At 44.5% G+C, this 22,716-nt stretch overlaps 1 protein-coding gene across 2 annotated transcripts in view; it reads right to left on the reverse strand.

Moving 5' to 3' along the window:
* The window catches only part of RNF144A (ring finger protein 144A), a 130,340-nt gene that overhangs the window by 15,496 nt on the left and 92,128 nt on the right, over positions 1-22,716 (reverse strand). The window lies entirely within an intron of this gene.

Genomic DNA, 22,716 nt, shown 5'->3' on the forward strand with positions numbered 1-22,716 from the left:
CCACGTCCACGATGGGGGCGTCGAGAGGTAGACTCCCTCGCCCGCATCGGCGAAGCTCCCTCCGCCGACGTAGTCGGGGAGTCCTCCTGGGAGGTGGCCGCAGTCGGCACCGGACGTCGGGGACCTCACCCCGGGCGATGGGCCAGCCGGCGCCAAGCTCGACGGTACCGGAGGCGCAAGCACCGCCGGTACCGGAGGGGTAGGGCGCAACAGCTCTCCCAGAATCTCTGGGAGAACGGCCCGGAGGCTCTCGTTCAGAGCGGCTGCAGAGAAAGGCATGGAGGTCGATGCAGGCGTCGACGTCAGAACCTGTTCCGGGCGTGGAGGCTGTTCCGAGCTGTCCAGAGTGGAGCGCATCGACACCTCCTTAACAGAGGGTGAGCGGTCCTCTCGGTGCCGATGCTTGCTGGGTGCCGACTCCCTCGGCGACCCAGAGCTCTCGGTGCCGACGCGGGGAGGGGACCGGTGTCGATGCTTCTTCGACTTCTTCCGAAGCATGTCACCGGAGCTCCCCGGCACCGACGAGGAGGACGTAGAATCCAGCCGTCGCTTCCTCGGGGCCGAGGCCGAAGGAGGTCGGTCTCGGGGGGGCTGTACCGCAGGAGCCCTCAGGGTAGGAGGAGACCCACCCGAGGGCTCACCGCCACCAGCAGGGGAATGGACAGCCCTCACCGTCCGACGACATCAGGAGACGAGGTCCCGGTACCACCGACGTCGATGCAGCTATCCGATGTCTCGGCGCCGATGCCTCGATGCACTCGATGCACTGGCAGCCAAGGAAGAAGGTCTGGACGCTGATGACGCCGATGCACACGATGACCCCGGTGCCGATGCCGACGAAGAGCCCGAGAACAAAACGTTCCACTGGGCCAATCTCGCTACTTGAGTCCGCCTTTGTAAGAGGGAACACAGACTACAGTTCTGGGGACGGTGCTCGGCCCCCAGACACTGAAGACACGAAGAGTGCCTATCAGTGAGCGAGATTACCCGGGCGCACTGGGTGCACTTCTTGAAGCCGCTGGAAGGCTTCGATGTCATGGGCGGAAAAATCACGCCGGCGAAGTCAAAATCCGAAATGACGAATTTGGAGCACCAAAACTTTAAGGGAGAAAAATCTCGACCGAGGCCGAAAAGAGGCCTACCCCGACAACGAAAGAAAACTTACCGGGGCAAAAACTGGAAATACGGGAAGGGGCAAACGAAACCCAAGGGGGTTTCCGGAGCACTTTCCGAACGAAAAGAACTTTTCCGAAGAAAAAACACGTCGATTAGATAATGGACGCGCGAGGTCGACTCTCCGGGGCTCAACACGGCAAAAAACACAGCCGTACCGAGTGCGGACGAAAGAAGACTGGCCGGCTCGAGCCGGTTTCGGGCGGGAAGACAGCCGCGCATGCGCGGTGCGCGCGAGAGCTAGCAAAGGACTTTGCTAGGAAGATTCCGATTGGAGGGGCTGCCGAGGACGTCACCCATCAGTGAGAACAAGCAGCCTGCTTGTCCTCGGAGAATTATTATTATTATTATTAGCATTTGTATAGCGCTACCAGACGCACACAGCGCTGAATTCTAATTTTGTACTGTATAGTAGATATTGGAATACTAGCACACGTATTAAATGTGAGTGACATTTAACTAGGAAGGAATAGCTCCCACTCAGATTAAGTGCTAAACACTGGAGCCAGCCACTGATTTTCAGTGGCATTATTTGGAGAATGTTGCTAAAAATCATTAACCATCCCAGTACTATCCAGATTGTCAGAACCAAAAGTTATCCAGGTACAACCTATATTCAGTGCTGGCACCAAGATAGCTATCAGAATAAGTTAGGACAGCAAAACAACTGTCCTAATCTATCTGGACAATGGCGCAGAATATTGTTAGTACCCGGATAACTTCTGGCAGTCACCTTATGCCTGGATAATCAGCACTGGTATCTAGTTACCAACTAGCACTGAATAGCCATAGTGCTGACCACAGTGTTTACAGATGCGGTGGAGGGGTGAAAATGTGTACAAAGAATGATAAACACAATGTTGAAGGGGATGGAAAAACAGGTTATGTCTCTTCAGCTTGGCAGACAGCTAAAATGAAATTTGACAAGTTTGTAAAATCATAGGTCGGGTGAAAGAAGTAAGAAATGGTCATGTACCCTTTTCAAATAACACAACACTAAGATCAGGGAACACTCCATGAAAGAAAGAATGTTGTTTTTTTTCACTCAAAACACAAAGCGAAGATACTCACCTGTAGGTATTCTCCGAAGACAGCAGGCTAAATATTCTCACATGTAGGTCGACGTCCGCGTTGGCCCGGGAATCGACATTTTGCAAAAGCAAAGAAGTTTTGCCAGAGACTTCTGGTGCGTGTGCCGCGCACACACGCAGACTAACTTCCCTCCCACCGCGTGAGCGAGTACCTCGGTTTTTCTTTGCCAGCGTCGAGGTATGGCAGGTTCCTCCTGTGCTCGTTGAGGCCCAAGGAAAGAGACTTCTTTTTTCGCGAGTTTTTCACTTTTTCCTTGCTTTGCGTCGAGGGATTCAGCAGCCAAGAAGCGTTGGTGCCGAAAGGACCGCTCCCCCTCTATACAGGAGGTGCTAATGCGTCAGTCTCCTACCAGCCCGGTACCTGCTCCTGAACCTCAGCAGATTTTGCCACCGGCTGTTCCACCGACCCCACAGCCTTGTCTGATGACGGCTCTCAATGAGCACAGCACATCCGGGCCCTGCTTCCAGAGTTTCTGGAAGGACTGCTCCACCGTCTGCTTCGGTGTTGGGGGTGCTTGCGCCTTCCGCACCGTCTGCTCCTTCATCTGCAGTGAAGTCCCTGCCAAGCGGCACCGGTGTCAGCTGCGACCCAGATCGACTACCCTTTGACATCGGTGGAGGAAGCTCCACCGCAGTCTATGCGGGCGTTGGCCTCTCGACATCGCCATCGAGGACGTCGATCCTCGGCGTCGAGGCAGGCTCAGTCTCGGAGTTCTCTGAGAGAGGTATTATTCGATACTGAAGAGGAGCGTTCGTGGGAGTCAGAGGGAGATCCCAGATACTTTTCTTCCGATGAGTCGTATGGAATTCCCTCAACCTTAAAGGAGACTCTCTCCTCTTCACGCCTTTTGTCTGGGAAATGGCTACGACTATTCCATTCCTTATGGAGGTTGAGGATGAGCCCAGGGTTGAGATGCTCGAGGTCCTGGACTATCCTTCTCCACCTAAGGAGGCTGAGACGGCTCCTCTACATAAGGTACTAAAGGAAATCCTTATTCGGAACTGGTCGTTCCCTCAGTCTGGCCCTGTGATCCTGAAGAAAGCTGATTCCCAGTATCGGATCCACGGTGAACCTGGATTGAAGAGGTCTCAGTTACCCCACAATTCCATGGTGGTGGACTCCGCCTTCAAAAGAGCCAAGAGTGAAAAACTCGTGAAAAAAAGAAGACTTTTCCAGGGCCTCAACGAGGAGCACAGGAGGAACCTGCCGCACTTTGACATGGAGAAAGAAAAACTGAGGTATTCGCCCGCGTATGTGCACCAGAAGACTCTGGCAAAACGTTTTTGTTTTTTGCTTTTGCAAAATGCCGATTCCCGGGCCGACGTGGACGCCGAGCCACATGTGAGAATAAGCAGCCTGCTTGTCTTTGGAGAATTGTTTGTATTTAGTAAATCCCTTTTCAGTAATAGTCCTCAAAGCATTCAATCGTTACTGGTAACTGATAAAATGAAAGTTAAGTGACTTGCCCAAAGTCACAAAGTGTGTCAGTGGGATTTGAACCTTGTCTTCCCTGGTTCTCAGCATGCTGTTTTAACAAGTAGACTGGATAAAAAGTAGGGTGACATGATCCCAACGTTTAGCATGGCACAAAAAACAGGCAGCTCAGTTATGCAAAGTCTGTAAATGGCAGAAAAGGAAATAAGGGATCCCATAGTAGACACAATAGCCAATTTGTGCAATGACAAAGGCGTGAATAAGGGTATGAAGGGCAGAAAAATTCCAAATACCTACTAATAGAATGGATTCATCAGAACCAATAGAAACCTTTTTTTAACAACCTGGGAGATGTGATCACAAAAGGATAGATTAGAATTGAAAACTACATTCAGGTAGCGAAAAGAGTTCACAGGAGTGACCGAAATATCAAAAAGATTGAGCAGAATAGAGGAAGCAGAGAGAGAGAGAGACAGTAGTCTAACACGCTATTGTCTTAGGATTAAGAACCATTTTGTGCAGTGACAACTTGCAAATGGGAGATATCAGGCGATCAGGACAGGAAAGATCAAAAGAATATCATCTGTATACATGGATGAGCAGGTCCAAGGGACTGAGAAAAATGCTGACTAGAAGTGGTGATAATACAGAACCCTGAAGAACACCACAGTGCACAGGTCTAGAAGAAGAGGCTGATGATGAAGTAGACACCCTGAAACTCCTATCAGAAAGGAAGGAAGCAAACCACTGAAGTACAGTACCAGAAATTCCAATAGAACACAGACGAGACAGAGAAAGAGAGTGATCCATTATGTCAAAAGCTGCAGAAAAGTCAAGGGACACCAAGAAGACACCATTTCAGAGTCAAGAAAAGAGTGGATCATAGGAGATCATCTTCAAATTGATCTCTGCCCACCGACACAGCAAACGGACCCTCCTGAACTTCTGCTGCACTTCAAGTTCCCCACGCTTGCTGACATAAGCCACTTTTGTGGCTTTACTGGATAGCCTTCTGACAGATGTCCTTCAAACTACAGTGAGGAAACTTTCCAAGGCTTGCTGAATGGCTCCAGCCTCCAACTTGTTAGTGGTCCAAGATGTCTCTTGAATAGATCAGAACTTCTGGGAAACCTGCCCCCTACAGTGAGCTCCCTTGCCTAACAAAAAACCATGGAATAGGGAGGTTACAGACCATAACCTAGAGCAAGTGACTTAGAGATGTCCACTAAGAGATTCTCTCATGATTGCAAGTTGGTTGAGCCTGGCAAAGCCAAAGGCCTGTGAAACAGCAAACCATTGTGAAAGATGGTGCACTATATAGGCCTCATATGAGCCCTTTCCCAAGGGATCAGGTACAAGATTGCTGCCATGGACCTAACAGCCGCAGACAGTGTCAGGCTCACAATACTTACTGAGAAGAGAAGAGCAAGATCTGAGGCTTAAGTTGAGCATCTTTTCTCGTGACAGAAAGACCTCCACAATTCATATTGAAAAGCTCACTCAGATACTCTAAGGACTTCAATGGCTCTAAATGGCTCCTGGTGAAGTCTTACTCTGGTGTCTCAATAAAGTCTCGTTAATGCATCTCCAGTCTTGACATTTGTGTGTCACCATCTACTCTGTGTTAGTGTCTTGGTTCTACATAGAGGTGTTTCTCCTGTTTTCTGTGGATTCCTGGTAAGGTTTACAATCAAAGTTTCTCCAGTGCTCAGTTCACTCTGCATGTTGAACAATGCAGTTGAGTCAGCCCATCAGGCTTATTTTCGAAAGAGAAAGACGCCCATATTTCGACCCAAATTGGGAGATGGGCGCCTTTCTCTCATGGGCGCCCAAATCGGTATATCGAAAGCCGATTTTGGGCGCCTCCAACTGCAGTCTGTCGCGGGAATGGACAAAGTTGAGGGGGCGTGCCAGAGCCGTGGTGAAGGCGGGACTGGGGTGTGTTTATCGGCTGAGGAGAGATGGGTGCACTCGGCCGATAATGGAAAAAATAAAAGGGCGCCAGAAGCGAGAATTTGGGTCACTTTTTCTGGACCCTTTTTTTTCACTAACAAGTCCCCAAAAAGTGCCCCAACTGCCCAGATGACCACCGGAGGGAATCGGGGATGACCTCCCCTGACTCCCCCAGTGGTCACTAACCACCTCCCACCAAAAAAAAAAAAAAAAACTTTAAAAACATTTTTTGCCAGCCTGTATGTCAGCCTCAACTGTCATACCCAGTTCCATCACAGCAGTATGCAGATCCATGGAGCAGTTGTTAGTGGGTGCAGTGGACTTCAGGCAGGTGGACCCAGGCCCATCCCCCCCCCCCCCCACCTGTTACACTTGTGCTGGTAAATGGGAGCCCTCCAAACCGGCCCCAAAACCCACATCTAGGTGCCCCCCTTCAGCCATAAGTGCTATGGTAATGGTGTAGAGTTGTGGGAAGTGGGTTTTTTGGGGGGGATTTGGGGGGCTAAGCACCCAAGGTAAGGGAGCTATGGACTTGGGAGGTATTTTAATTTTTTTTTTGTTACAAGTGCCCCCCCTAGGGTGCCCAGTTGGTGTCCTGGCATGTGAGGGTGACCAGTGCACTATGAATCCAGGCTCCTCCCATGACCAAATATGGGTATTTTTAGTGGGGTGATTTTCAAAGGAAAAGTATGCATGCATTTTTCCTTTAAAAATCGATTTCATTTATGCACATTGTGGCTGCACAAGTTAGGTGGGATGTTAGAAACTACCCTCAAAGGAGGTAATATTAAAACTGTGCTGTAAATGTAGAAAGAATATTTTATAAAACTGTCCTCCTTGGGGCAGAGCCTGGACCGCATCATGATGGCTACTTACAATCGCTGCTCTCCCTACTGATCTAAAAAACTCTTCAAACGAATAAGAACACCTCATTTTAAGAAATTTAGTTACCTGCATTGTTGTATAATGTTGGAAAACAAGCAGAACAAAACTGAATTCTCATTTGGTGAGTAGGAGACAGTAAAAGGGCAAGATAACATCTACTTACTCCGGTCAAGATGGTGGCGCCACATGAACTGCAAGAGCTGTTATGAGCGAGCTTGACGTGAACAAGGTGCTAATTCAGGACAGTGCCTGTAATATCATGGCACTGCAAAAAGAAGTAACCTGCCTCAATGCCCAGTTAATCTGTATGGAGAGGATGACACAGACAGAAACCTGTATCTCCGATTTGGAAGGTACAGCATGGACATGGCGAACCGATAATGTCAAGCTTGAGAGACTGCTGCGGGACATGGATGATGCTAACAGGAGCCACAGAAACGATCTGCGGGTGCTCGGCTTCCCTGAAGGGGATGTGCTGCTGCACAACATTCCAGCAAGTAAGAAAAAAAAAAAAATCTGTACATTTTTCAGTTTTTGTATATATTGACTGCGTATTTAAAGTTTCTACTGCTATATGAGTTTGAACTGCCCAATTACATCAAATGAGCTAAGGATTTTATTTCTGTTGAACTACTGAAAATGACAACCCGATGTACGTTTTCCGCTGAAACATGGTCTTCCAATAAAGTACATCCACTGAGGCCCTCTGCACTTTCTTTTGTTGTGCATCATTTTTAATGTAATTGATTCTCTCACAAGTGCTTTAATGGCAATTTTTTTAAAATGAGAAATTATCAAAATAAACCAAGCAACATAGCTCATATAGAAAAGAAACATGACAATGAAATATCATAAATATGAAGAAACCAAAACAAAATAAGAAAAATCAAGTCATGCACAAGCATTATAGAAAGCCCAAAATATATTTACAAAGTAACAAATAGTATGGTGGAATAAACACTAACCCCTGGATTCTATACATTGCGCCTAGTGTTCGCCTCTGAAATCTAAGCATATTCCATAACAACGAATGTAACTTAATTGGCTTAACATGCTAATCAGTGTTGATAACAGCACTTAACAATAATTGACAATAATTAGAATTTACACACACAATTCGCTAAGTGGATTCTGTAAATTCTAATGCACAAAGTACAAAAGGAGCATGATTATGGATGGGGAAATGGGCATTTGGGTCGGAAGATGGGTGCCCTTCTCTTTTGAAAATGCCCCTGATACTGAATTAAGAGTTCCCTCCGAACTGTAGGAAAATTAATTATGCACAAATTCATTGGTCTTATGTAGTTTTCCAAGGTTTCTAATTTAGCATTCATAATAATGTTGTCTTCAACAATAGTATTTTCAATTTTTTACTGTCTCAACCTTAGTTTTAAAGTCCTCCAAGCATGTTTTAATAGTACATAGATCCAAATTTAGCATATTTTATCTCCACCTCATCTTTTTGTACCGCATACTGTAGTAAACTGATTTGGGGGCATATAGCCTGTTCCAACTGAGAAATAGCTGACCACAAAGATTCCAAGATAATATCCTCCAGATGCTGTAAGTTAAAAAAAATAAAAGAAAGAAGATGGCTGCGCTCTGCTAGGATGCTTCGGACCTCGTTCTTGCACTAATTAGAGATGCCTAAACATAGAGGGAGAACAGCGGGCAGAGCTTCCCCGCTTTCATCCCCGTTACCTGGTCCTATTGATCATTTCATGAGGCCACGGGCAGTTATACAAGGCGGAACGCCTCCGATTGGGAACGCCAGCGAACGGGAGATTTTGGGACTAGAAACAACTCTGAGCCCCGCTGCACGCACTCCACCTCCTCAGCCGCTCGGCGCAAGCTCTTTCCTCTCTGACCCGACGGGGTCCCCTTCGGAAGGTGTAGGGGACCCTGAAGAACCTCGGGGAGAAGCGTTTTTACCATCCAAGGAAGGAATGGAGGGCAGTTTGCCCATATTGTCGCCGCGGAGTGAGGAGAGAGAAACTGAGGGATAAAGTGAAACAGATGTACAGTCTTTAGTAAGGTTTGAACTTCCTAAAGAGTTAGTGACCAAGCCAAAGAATGTGACTTTAGATGCTTTGTGGAATTTAATGTCTAACCTGCGACAACTTTTCCTTAAGCAAACAGATGAGGTTTTACGGAGAGTAAAGAGTATTGAAACTGATTTGAAAAAAAAGGAGGAAGAGTTTAAAGCTTTAAATGGAAAAAATTGATCAAAGGGTTATGAAGTTGGAAACGTTACAAACTATGATGGTAAAAGACATAACTAATCTCAGGCGAAAAACGGAGGTTTTTGATAATTTTACTAAAAATCACAACCTGAGATTCGTTAACTTTGTCAGGGTACAAAATGTTCTTCCTCGTGAGATGTTGAAACGATCCGTGAAACATTGAATTCTGGAAAAGGATTTTCCACCCTTTTCCCAAGTTTACTATGTCCCAGAAAAGAACTTGAATCAAGAGACTGAAAAACCTATTGATGTTTCTCTTTTGCTTGAGACTTCTGACTCTGAGTTGGCGACGGCCGCTACTTTGGTAGCAACTGTTGCATTAATGCCTGATAAAAACTGGATTTTCCGTCTTTTTTTCCGTAATAAGGAGAAACCCTTTTTGGGTTTCAAAATATTGTTATTTCCTGATGTCTCCAAGGAGACATGACGACGGAGGAAACAATTTTTACTCCTTAAGCCCAAAATTTTGCACTTGTGGGGTGCCTTTTTTTTTAAGGTACTCCTGCAAGTGCATAGTAAGGCTGGGGGGGGGGGGGGGGGGGGAAGAAATACCTATTTACTGAACCTGAACATTTGTCATCACTAATAGCCTCAGTTAAGGTGGAGAAGCTTTAAAGAATGATGTATAATTTCTTAGCAGGGAAGGATATACCTTATAATTTGTTCCTATATTATAATTCTCCCCTTAGATTACTTGAAATCTTGGATCTCCAATTATGGACTTGAGTGTCTTATAATTTTGAAAGCGTAAAGATTTATTTCCTCTTTCTTTTGTAATTTCTTTATGTAATAGTTCCTAGTTAACTGACACTTTCCTAGGCAAGATTAAATGAATAATAAAATAAAAAAAGAAAAGAAAAAAGAAAAATTGAGGTCGAACACCAAACTGACCTTGCACCAATGTCTCTCCTTGCTGGTTTAACATTTGTTTGTCCAACTGATGGAGAAGAACCCGTTGAGAAATATGCACCTGCTTCAAGAGTTGATAACAGCAAGGCCTGCTGTACTGGTGAGCTTGTTCTAGTGTTGTGTCCTTGGACCTGAGTTCTACCAATCATCTCGGTATTGCATTGCTCAGGACTAACATCTCCAGAGAAGGAAGCCAGTGACTGCACTTGTGGTGTTCATACTGCCGGATTCAGAGTGGTGTCAACCAAGGAGATTGTAGAAGGAGCTTGCTCCTCCAGAGCTTCATGCTGTCTACCTGCCTGGTCGATAAGCACCATGGATCATTGTGAACTACATGACAATCCATCGAACCTGAAAAAAATGGGGTTGGGGTCTCCAAGGGGTAAATCCTCATTACTCCTTTACACTTCTTCCCCATGAAAAACAAAACAGTAAGTTAAGAGTACATAGGAGAAGTGTTCATGCCGCTGCTATCTTAACTCCCTGCTGCCACACTAATGGCAACCTTAGCTAAATGAAAAGATGGAATCGTACAGCGACTTCTACGGTCTATATACATTTATAACAATTCCAGAAAAGAATGCAAAGGTTAGGAGCTTTCAGGTATTGTTACTGTGTCACTCTAAGGCTAACCCACTTTGTAATTAGGTATAGGGATGGATATAATGGCACATTGTTCCATATGCCAACTTCACATAACATTGTATAATTAAGCTATTCTACAGCCAAATTGTTGGACAGACTGGATGGACTATACAGTCTTCATCTGCCATCACTTATTATGAAGCCTCAATCAGGAGGCACAGACACTTCAAAGGCTAACTCTCTTCCTTCTTTCCTGTGACTGTAGCTGAATTTCAGTTCCTCTCCCCATCTCTGTTAGACGCATTCACAGTCTAATGAGACTGGTGTTTTCACTAGTGCCTTAGACAAGAGGGTGACCAAAACAACCCAGTCGCTCCTGCCCATACGAAGATCTCCAGTCACTCATGCCCTGACTAGCCACTGGACCTCCAAGGACCCTAAGGTATGCCCAGGGGGGCTTGTGGGTGGGTCCATGGGGAGAGCTGAGCCCACTCTTGTTTGGGGGGGGGGGGGGGGGGAGGGAAGAGGCTTTTGTGTGCTATGAGTACACTGTGTTGAGTTTCTGTTTCAGTCGAAGTGTACCAACATCTTCAGCTGAAACCAAAACAGGGCTGAATACAGATTTGGGGCTAGTTTCAGCACTGAAACAAAGTCAGTTGGCCTATAACTTAGATCTGATCTGTCTACTGAAAATAAAATGTGGTTTAATGCCATTCCAGGCCACACCACCAGAAATCAACCCCGATAAATACATTCATGCAATTTAACTGTAATTTAGAGGCCCTTTTACTAAAGCTTAGCACACGGTAAAATAGATATTACCCTGTGCTAAGTGCCATGCGGCCCATAGGTATAAAACAGGATGTGCAGCATTTGGTGCATGCCGATTCTGTTAGCGTGCGTTAAGCTTTAGTAAAAGGGTCCTATAATTGGTAAGTTGATGTCTATTGGGTCTAAAATTTATCATTGTAAACAAAGCTGTGAAACAAAATATAATATTTGAAAATTGTTTCTCAAAAGCATTAAAAAAAAAAAGGTTAAGATTTATCAGGTTTGCTCTACTGCAAGATCCACCCAAATCAGAAAGAGCAGTGTCTGAATTCTGAATGAATTCTGAAGATTGTGAAAGGTGGGAATCTGCTAGAATTAGGAACCAGAAGGTCCCGTTCATGTTCACAAAAAAACTGAACACACAGTACAAAGAAGTTACAAATTTCATCTCCCTCCCCCTCCAAAAAACACCCATACCAATATGCCCAAAAGGCCTGTTCTCAAGCCATATCTCAATATTTGTCATTTCTTTTGGAACTACCAATTAAATTATAGGACTATTTGCCATTGTTTATCCCTTGGCCTCAAAAAAAAAAAAAAAATCCCTTAATGATGCACACCCTTCCAACCATATTAAAGTTGTTTGTGCATAAAATAAATGAAAATACAGTTATTCACAATTGAGTGCTGCATAGTTTTCTTCATTCTTAAAATGGGAGAAAATGTTCAACACTTGTGGAGTGGCATGGAAGAGAAGCCTAAAGGTTGGCGGGATAGGCTAATAGCTTTTACCACATTTTCTGGCAACGAGTTTAATGACACACTGAGTGAAGAAACATTTTCTCCAATTTGTTTAAACATATTACGTACTAACGTCACTGTATGGCCAAAGTGATTCACATCTACCCAATTCCACTCCACTCATTTATAGATCTCTATCATATCTTCTTCCCTCAGCCATCTCTTTATGCTGAAGAGACCTAACCTCTTTAGCCTTTCCTCATAGGGGAGTTGTTTATTTTGGCTGCACTTCTCTGTACCTTTTCTAATTAAGCTTATCTTTTTTTGAGATGTGGTGACCAGAACTTGAGATGCTCTCAGTTGCTACTTTTGTGAAGATGGACCACATCCACTCTTCTTCAATTCTGTGAAGCTCTCCCATCTCAAAAGATAAAAAAAAAACCAAATACTTAAGAGGAGGGACCTAATGGTTAGGCTTTGATCCTGGCAACCTGGGTTCGAATCCCATTGCAGCGCCTTGTGATTCTGGGCAAGTCACTTAACCCTCCAGTACCTCAGGTAAAAAAAAAAATCTGCAAGCCCTCTAGGGACAGAGAAAGTACCTGCATATAATGTGTACATCGTTGCGTATTTCTAGTAGCGCTATAGAAATGATTAGTAGTAGTTAAGAGGATCCACCAGAACCTCTGAGCTCCCTCATCTTGGGAAGGATCTCATCCAGTCCCATAGCTTTGTCATTTGCTTTCAGTTTTTCAAGTTGTTCATAAACACTTTCTTCAGTCAACAGTGCGATGCTACTCCATTCTCAGAGGTACCTTTGTCAGCCAACTATTGTCCATATACAGGATTCTCTTCTATGAACAGAGAACAGAATTTGTTTAGAATGTCTGCTTTTGACTCATCACTCTCCAAATAATGGTTCATAGGAGTGGAGGAGTGGCCTTGTGGTTAGAGCACTGGTCTTGACATCCAGAGGTGAACGGTTCAAATCCCACTGCTGCTCCTTGTGATCTTGGGCAAGTCACTTATCCCTCCATTGCCTCAGGTACAAACTCAGATTGTGAGCCCTCCAGGTATATCACCCTTTCCCTCATGGGTTTCCTCACCCTTTGTCTGAGCAGTGCACTTGAAAGGCATCCACAAAATCTCTACTTCTTTCCAATTCCGCAGACAGGACTTTCCAATATGCATCCAGCAAGTTGAAATTTCTCAACAACAGCACCTCCCCATTCTCAACTTCTGGATATCTATAACCAGATCTTTGTTGAGCTTCTCTGTGAGTAGATAACATCCATGTAGATAGAGATTCAATCTTCTCTTTTCAAGACACCTGTATCACTTTTTCCTTTCCCCAGGCCCCTTCCATTTCAATCACTTTAATATTGTTTCTTACATAAAGAGCAATTCCTTCACCTTTTCAACTACTACTACTACTTAACATTTCCAAAGTGCTACTAGGGTTACACAGCGCTGTACATTTTAAAAAAGGACAGTCCCTGGTCAAAGGAGCTTACAATCTAAAGGACGAAATGTCAAGTTAGGGCAGTCTACCATCTCTGTCCTTCCTCAACAGATTATAACCTGGTATGGTTGCATAGAATACATTATGCTGATACAAGGGAGGCATCTTTTCCCATTGCAGGTCCTTGTCTTGGAATAAGTTGCCTGTTGCTTTGAGGCACTTACGTGAGATTACAGCCTTTCACAAACAACTCAAGTCACATTTTTTATGCAGGCCTTTGGTGTATAAATGCAGAGTTTTTTTTTTTTTAATTTTGCTGCCAGTTGTTTCAATGGCATATCTAGTAGGCATATTTTATTTTATGTTTGTTGTACTGTCATGCATTTGGGCTGCAAAAATCCAAGGGAATGGTACAGTTTAGGGGGTGAAGAACTTGTGTGTACAAAAGAGGACGGGACTCGAGTGTAATTGTATGTGATGGGTCTTAAGGTGGCAAAACAGGTAGAAAAGGCAACTGTGAAAGCTAGAAGGAGACTTGGGTGCAAAGGGAGGGGAATGGCCAGTAGGAAAAAGGAGGTGATGATGCCCCTGTATGGCAAAAACTCATTTAAAATACTGTGTATAACTCTGGAGACCACACCTTCAAAAAGATGGAGTCTGTTCAGAGGGCAGCTATTAAAATGGTCTGTGGTCTTCATTATAAAGTGTATGGGGACAAACTTAAAGATCTCAATATATATACTTTGGAAGAAAGGAAGGAAAAAGGAGGTAAGAGATGTTTAAAATTTATGTAGCATAAAAGCAAAGGAGGTGAGTCAGACTGTAAGCGGATAATAAATGACATAATACACACATAAATAAATCTGCTTTTAACATCAGCGCTTGCCGATCATGAACTTTGCTACTTAGATTGCGAGCAGTTATGATCATTGCTTTCCAACTACATTTCATTTGCAGTTTCATCTTTTGTATATTTTTTGCTTAGTCTCCCCTTCCTATTGTTAAATGAATTGATAAGCTAGTTGTTTACATTATTTTTTTTCCTCATTGCTATCACAACTTTGCTTTTGCTCGGGGTGATTACCTAAGAGACCTGCTTCCATATACCACCCCCTGACTTTTTAGTTTAAAAGCCTAGAAACATATTGCCTGAATTTCTCACCAATGATTCTCATATGCAACTTCCTGTTTTTGGAGGAGCAAGACAGGTCAGAGGGAAAGGCGGGGTGCAGGCCAGAGGCAGCTTGCGAGTAAGGCTGCTGTTGGTGCTACAGCACCTAAGGCTTCTTAATTGGTTTGTACATTGGGGGGGGGGGCTGCTGGCAAGGCCGGGAGGGGAGGTTGAGTTGCCAGACAGTTGGGGGGGGGGGGGGGGGGGGGGGGGGGGAGGGAGAAAGGGAGTCTGGATTCTCAGGCGGTCAGAACGAAATTTCAAAGGGTCTGGATTATCGGGTGGACCGGATTTCCAGCATCCATATTTCCAGACTTCTACTGTATAGTCTTATTTTTCTATGTATTGCCCATATCTAAAATCTAAACCACCTATTCAATTTCTCTGTTACATAGTCTTTCCTCTCTCTTTCCAAGAGTATGTACTATAAAGGAATTAGAAAAGGTGCAGAGAAGGGCGACGAAAATGATAAAGGGAATGGAACAACTTCCCTATGAGGAAAAGATGAGAAGGTTAGGGCTCTTCAGCTTGGAGAAAAGGCGGCTGAGGGGTGATATGATAGAAGTTTACAAGATAATGAGCGGAGTAGAGCGGACAGATGTGTAGCGTTTGTTTACACTTTCAAACAATAATAGAACCAGGGGACACAAGATGAAGCTAGAATATGGTAGATTTAAAACAAACAGGAGAAAGGTTTTCTTTACTCAGCGTGTAGTTGGACTATGGAACTCGTTGCCGGAGAATGTAGTGACAGCAGCTGGTCTTACAGAATTTAAAGGGGGTTTGGACAGATTCCTGAGGGAAAAGTCCATTGAACATTATACATTTTTTTTTTTTTTGGGGGGGGGGGGGGTTGCCGGGTTCTTGAAGCCTGGATTGGCCGCTGTCGGAGACGGGATACTGGGCTTGATGGACCCTTGGTCTTTTCCCAGTATGGCGGTGCTTATGTACTTTTGCTTATGTACTTCATTAAAAAAAAAAAAACAAACTACAGTCCATACCAAACACTCTAGCCCCTCCCTCAGACTTGTTTTGATAGTGCTTTGGGGGTGTCTTTTGCCTTGTTACCGTCATTGTTTCTAGCTCCACCTCAGCTCTTTTCTTGAGCATCATAACTCTTTTACTGCTTTAGAGCTTTATGTAAGGACAAAAATTATGTGGGTGGATGCCTCTGTGTCACACATTGCAATCTACCTGAGTCAGCTGTGACTCATCTATTCTTGGGTTGTTTTATCCTTTGTGGCAGGGGTGATAAAACTGGTTTGTTGCTATATAGTCCTGAAAGCTCCTTTAAATTGCATCCAATCCCTGCTTAAATTTGTTGAGCTCCTCTTTTATATTAGCAAATTGAAGAGAGATGGGGCAAGCCATAAACCTTCAGATGTGGAGTGGAGGAGTAACCTGGGGAACTGGATTTGATTTGAATGCAATGGTTATGAACAGGTGTAATATAATAGGGTTAGCAATCAGCAATATTACCTGTATATGACTTTATTGAGGAATACTGGGAATGTTTACTGGATTATCTATATAGGAATAGCAAGCTTAGGGTGCGATTATAAGTGGTCTAGGTTAGTAGACACAAGCAATATTTCAACATAAATTAACAAAGCAATTATCAGGTAGCCAAACCTAAAGCCAAATAACTGAAATATTAAGGATATTAAAAATAAAACTCGGAAAACATTTAGCAGTATTGTAGTTCATTTCCTTGAAGATTTGTATCAGAATGGACACCCTGGAGGGAGTGGAAAACATGAAAAAGGATCTAGAAAGGTTAGAAGAATGGCCTAATATTTGGCAATTAAAATTCAATGCAAAGAAGTGCAGAGTGATGCAATTAGGAAGTAGAAATCCAAGGGAGTCGTATGTGTTAGGCAGTGAGAGGCTGATATGCACAGACAGGGAGAGGGACCTTGGGGTGATAGTCTCTGAGGATCTGAAGGCAATGAAACAGTATGACAAGGTGGTGACCATAGCCAGAAGGATGCAAGGTTGTATAGAGGCACAACCAGCAGAAGAAAGGAGGTGTTGATGCCCCTGTACAAGTCGTTGGTGAGGCCCCACTTGGAGTATTGTGTTCAGTTTGGGAGAGGATGTATCTTGCTAAATATGTAAGACGACTTGAAGCAGTCCAGAGGAAGGTGACAAAAATGGTATGGGGCTTGCGCCAAAAGACATACGAGAAGAGACTGGAAGACCTGAATATTTATATCCTGGAGAAGAGGAGGGACAGGGGAGATATGATACAGACTTTTAAATACTTGAAAGGTATTAATACAGAAACAAATATTTCCAGAGAAGGGAAAATGGTAAAACTAGAGGACATGAATTGAGGTTGTGGGATGGTAGACTTAGGAGTAATGTCAGAAAATTCTTTTTCATGGAGAGAGTAGTTGATGCCAGGAATGCCTTCCCGAGGAAGGTGGAGAAAAAAACCGTGGCGGAATTCAAAAAGGTGTGTATAAACACAGATGATCTCTAATTAGAAAATGAATGGTAAAAAAAAACATGTCATGTGATTCTTAGATGGCAACTGTGGATGTAAAAACTAAGGCCGGTGCTGAGCTGGCTTGTACCGTCTATGTCCCTCATGTAACAATCCAGTTTGTGATGGGCTGCAGAGAGCTTCAAAGGAGACTCCAGTAATTTGGAACTTGAGGACAATGCCGGGTAGTCTTTTATGGTCTTTGTCCTGGAAATGACATGACAGATTCCGATAGGCTGCAGTGGACATTGATGGCAACTCCAGTAGCTGGAAAATAAGGACAGAGCTGAGTGGATTCCTACAGTCTATGTCCCAAAAACACGAAAGAAAGACCATGATCAAGTATATAATCTCACGTTCATTGTTGATCTAATCTTGAATTGATAATAAATGTGACTGTTGGGCAGAGACTGGATGGAACATTCAGATATATCTTCCGTCACTTACTATGTTACTATGAGGCATATTTCAAAGCACTTAGCCCTCCAAAGTTCCATAGAAACCTATGGAACTTTGGAAGGCTACGTGCTTTGAAAATATGCCTCTATGTTTATTAGTTTGTAAAAGTTTTTTTTTAACCTGTTTTCAGCTGTTGTTTTAATGTAATAATGCTTGCTGAACATACCATCTGAGGTTCTGTTTTTGCACAACTCATTTTGCCTGTATTCATGCAATTGTATGTACAGAATGTGTCTAATAGAATATTGTACATTTTGCACCAGGTTTTTACATTCTTTCAATTTTGTATGTAATGAATTTCAGTTGTCACATATTCCCTTTATCTTTCATACGAGCATGTCCTTGAGTTTGAAATTATTTTACATCCCTATATACGTGAGTATTTATATTGCATGTTTTTAAGATTTACTAAACTTGTAATTTATTTGTTATTATTCATGATTTTAATTATGTTTACATGTTTGTTTTCTAGTTTTTACCCCTGATGCAGCCTGTGGGCGAAACATGGTCATGCCTGGTAATTGTTTACAATAAACAGATTTCTTTTTTTTTATTATTATTTGTTGATTTGTTTTTTGTTCTCCTATTTTGTTTATTGGTAGGTCACTGCCTCTTTTGTTTTCTTTTCCATTACAGTAGCCAGTCTAGGTGACAAATACCCAGCAGATTCCAAAAAGTAAGTCTATTTCTTATAACTAATTTTCAGGGATAAACAAGTCTACCTGGCTAAATTTTTTGTGCATTTTTTTCCAGTAACTTGTCTAATCCTCTTTTGAATTCCGCTATGTTGGTCACCTTGACCACATTCTTTGGGTTGGCCCATCTTGGTATCTCTGCAGGTTTGGAAAGATGAGTAATTTAATCCATATCCAAATGTACCTGAAAACACTCAAAAAGAAGGGGATGCAGGAACAATGTTAAATTTACCACATACCATAACTCACAATCCGCAAACTAACCTTTTCTTGAGACGGGAAGGTGGTAGAACTAGAGGACATGAAATGAGGTTGAAGGGGGGGGGGGGGCAGACTCAAGAAAAGAGAGTGGTGGAGATGAAAACAGTAACGGAATTCAAAAAAGCATGGGATAAACATAAAGGAATCCTGTTTAGAAAAAATGGATCCTCAGAAGCTTAGCAGAGATTGGGTGGCAGCACCGGTGGTTAGGAGGCGGGGCTAGTGGTTGGGAGGTGGGGCTAGTGCTGGGCAGACTTCTACGGTCTGTGCCCTGAAAATGGCAGATACAAATCAAGGTTAGGTATACATATAAAGTAGCACATATGAGTTTATCTTGTTGGGCAGACTGGATGGACTGTACAGGTCTTTTTCTGCCGTCACTTACTATGTTACTATGTTAAGATTACAGGGTGACAGGACCTCATTCTAGGCTTAAATGACCAGATAACACCTATAATTAATTAAACTGGATATTTCAGGAAGTACAGCGAAGATACTGACCTGTAGCATGTATTCTCTGAGGACAGCAGGCTGATTGTTCTCACATGTGGGTCGACGTCCGCGTCGACCCAGGAATCGGCTTTTTGCAAGCAAAATACTTAAAAAGATTTGCCAGAGTCTTCTGGTGCGCGTGCAGCGTGAACCACACATGAGCGGACCGATTTCCCGTCCGTCACGTGATCGCGTTCCTCAGTTAAATCAAAAAGCATAAAAAGAAACAAATAACTCCAAAGGGGAGGTGGGCGGGTTTGTGAGAACAATCAGCCTGCTATCCTCGGAGAATACCTGCTACAGGTAAGTATCTTCACTTTCTCTGAGGACAAGCAGGCTGCTTGTGCTCACATGTGGGATATCCCTAGCAACCAGGCTCACTCAAAACAATGAACATTGGTCAACTGGGCATAGCAACGGTGAGGACATAACTTAGATTGACCTGAACCCCTAAACAACTAAGAGTGCAGCCTGGAACAGAACAAAAATGGGTCTGGGGGTGGTGGGGTGGAGTTGGATTCTAAACCATGAACAGATTCTGCAGCACTGACTGCCCAAACCGGGTATCCTGCTGAAGGCAGTAGTGAGATGTGAATGTGTGGACTGATGACCACATTGCAGCCTTGCAAATCTCTTCAATGGCGGCTGACTTTAAGTGAGCCACGGCTCTGACATTATGAGCCGTGACATGGCCCTCTAGAGTCAATCCAGCTTGGGCATAAGTGAAGGAAATGCAATCTGCTAGCCAATTTGAGACTGTGCTGTGCATTTTCCGATGGCGACTCCCCTCCTGTTGGGATAAAAAAAAAAAAACCAAACAACTGGGCGGACTGTCTAAAGGGCTTTGTCCACTCCACGTAAAAGGCCAATGCTTTCTTGCAGTCCAAGGTGTGCAAACTGCTTTCGCCAGGGCGGGTATGAGGACGGGGAAAGAATGTTGGCAAGACAACTGACTGGTTCAGATGGAACTCTGACACCACCTTTGGCAAGAACTTAGGGTGTGTGTGGAGGACTACTCTGTTGTGATGAAATTTGATATAAAGGTGCATGTACTACTAAGGCCTCAAGCTCACTGACCCTACAAGCTGAAGTAACAGCCACCAAGAAAATGACCTTCCAGGTCAAGTACTTCAGATGGCAGGAATTCAGTGGCTCAAAAGGAGCCTTCATCAGCTGGGTGGGAACGACGTTGAGATCCCATGACACTGGTGGAGGTTTGAAAGGGGGCTTTGACAAAAGCAAACCTCTCATGAAGCGAACAACTAAAGGCTCTCCAGAGATAGGCTTACCCTCTACATGGCAATGATAAGCACTAATCGCACTAAGGTGAACTCTTACGGAGTTGGTCTTGAGATCAGACTCTGACAAGTGTAGAAGGTATTCAAGCAGGGTCTGTGTAGAACAAGAAAAAGGATCTAGGGCCTTGCTGTCACACCAGACGGCAAACCTTATCCATTTGAAAGAGTAACACCTCTTCGTGGAATCTTTACTGGAAGCAAGCAAGACTCGAGAGACACCCTCTGAAAGACCCAAGGAGGCAAATTCTAAGCTCTCAACATCCAGGCCGTGAGAGCCAGAGACTGGAGGTTTGGATGTAGAAGCGACCCCTCGTTCTGAGTGATGAGGGTTGGAAAACACTCCAATCTCCATGGTTCTTCGGAGGACAACTCCAGAAGAAGAAGGAACCAAATCTGACGCGGTCAAAAAGGTGCAATCAGGATCATGGTTCCGCAGTCTTGCTTGAGTTTCAGCAAAGTCTTCCCTACTAGAGGTGTGGGAGGATACGCATACAGAAGGCCTGTCCTCCAATGTAGGAGAAAGGCATCTGACGCTAATCTGTCATGGGCCTGAAGTCTGAAACAGAACTGAGGGACCTTGTGATTGATCTGAGTGGCAAAAAGATCCACCGAGGGGGTACCCCACGCTTGGAAGATCTTGTGGACTACGCCCATGTTCAGTGACCACTCATGAGGTTGCATTATCCTGCTCAACCTGTCGGCCAGACTGTTGTTTACACCTGCCAGATAAGTGGCTTGGAGAAACATGCCTTGAAGGCGCGCCCAAAGCCACATCTGAACGGTTTCCTAACACAGAGGGTGAGATCTGGTGCCCCCCTGCTTCTTGGTGTAATACATGGCAACCTGACTGTCTGTCTGAATTAAGTTGGACAGCCAATCTCTGAAAGTTTGGACAGCCAATCTCTGAAAGTTTTTAGAGCATTCCAGATCTCTCTTAATTCCAGGAGGTTGATCTGCAGACCTTTTTCCTGAAAGGACCAGGCTCCCTGAGTGTGGAGCCCATCTACATGAGCTCCCCACCCCAGGAGAGATGCATCTGTCGTCAGCACCTTTCGTGGCTGAGGAACCTGGAATGCTCATCCCATGGTCAAACTGAATCGAATCGTCCACCACTGAAGAGAATTCCGAAAGTCGGTGGACAGTTGGATGACATCCTCTAGATCCCCCGCAGCTTGAAACCACTGGGAAGCTAGGGTCCACTGAGCTAATCTCATATGTAGACGTGCCATGGGCATTACATGAACTGTGGAGGCCACGTGCCCCAGAAGTCTCAACATCTGCCGAGCCATGACCTGCTGAGCCGCTCGAACCACGGACACCAGGAACAGAAGGTTGTCTGCCCTCGCCTCGGGGAGATAAGCTCGAGCTGTCTGAGTGTTCAGCAGAGCTCCAATGAACTCCAATTTTTGGACTGGGGTGAGATGGGACCCCAGTAGCTCCAGCACCTGAATAGTCATTCGCATGGACTCTAGAACACCTTCCTTCGAGGTGCTCTTCACCAGCCAATCGTCGAGAAAAGGAAACACATGCACTCCCACTCTGCGTAGCAATGCTGCAACTACAGCTAGGCATTTTGTAAACACTCTGGGCGCAAACGCCAGGCTAAAAGGCAGTACACGGTACTGAAAGTGTTGTGTCTCCAGCCGAAATCGAAGATACTTCCTGTGAGCTGGAAGTATCGAGATGTGTGTGTAAGCATCTGTTAAGTCCAGAGAGCATAGCCAATCGTTTTCCTGAATCATGGGAAGAAAGGTGCCTAGGGAAACCATCCTGAACTTTTCTCGGATAAGAAATTTGTTCAGGGCCCTTAGGTCTAGGATGGGACGCATTCCCCCTGTTTTCTTTTGCACAAGGAAATACCTGAAATAGAATCCCAGCCCTTCTTCCCCTGGTGGAACGGATTCGACCACTTGGGCCTGTAGAAGGGCGGAGAGTTCCTCTGCAAGCACCTGCTTGTGCTGGGAGTTGTAGGACTGAGCACCCGGTGGGCAATTTGGAGGCTTGGATTCGAGATTAAGGGTGTATCCTAACCGGACCCACTGGTCGGAGGTTATAAGAGGCCACCTTTGGTGAAAAAACATTAACCTACCCTGAACCGGCAAGTCGTCCGGTACGGACACATTTACTGAGGCCATGCTGAACTGGAGCCAGTCAAAAGCCTGTAAAATTGAAAATAAAATAAAGAAAAATAAGGCAAAAAGCCAAAAAATTGTCAAAGACTCTTTCCTGGGCCTGAGAGGAGCGCAGAAAAAAAAACTCTACCGCATGAACCTCAATGCGGAGAAAAGAAAGCTCACGCGACGGCCAGGAAATCGGTCCGCGCTGCATGCGCGCCAGAAGACTCCGGCAAAACGTTTTAAATATTTTGCTTGCAAAATGCCGATTCCTGGGCCAACGAGGACGTCGACCCACATGTGAAAACAAGCAGCCTGCTTGTCCTCAGAGAATATGCAGATTTTGTGGTTAAAACAACTACTTTTAGAAGATACCAAAGTAATCAGGCTACAATTAAAGATTGGAAGCTGATCTGAACAGAACTTTGGTCTGACACTTCTTACAACACTGTGCAAAAATAAAACCAGTGGTTGAAATATGTTCTCCTAT

This window comes from Microcaecilia unicolor, chromosome 3, assembly GCF_901765095.1.
Source record: "Microcaecilia unicolor chromosome 3, aMicUni1.1, whole genome shotgun sequence".
NCBI classification, from domain to species: Eukaryota; Metazoa; Chordata; class Amphibia; order Gymnophiona; family Siphonopidae; genus Microcaecilia; species Microcaecilia unicolor.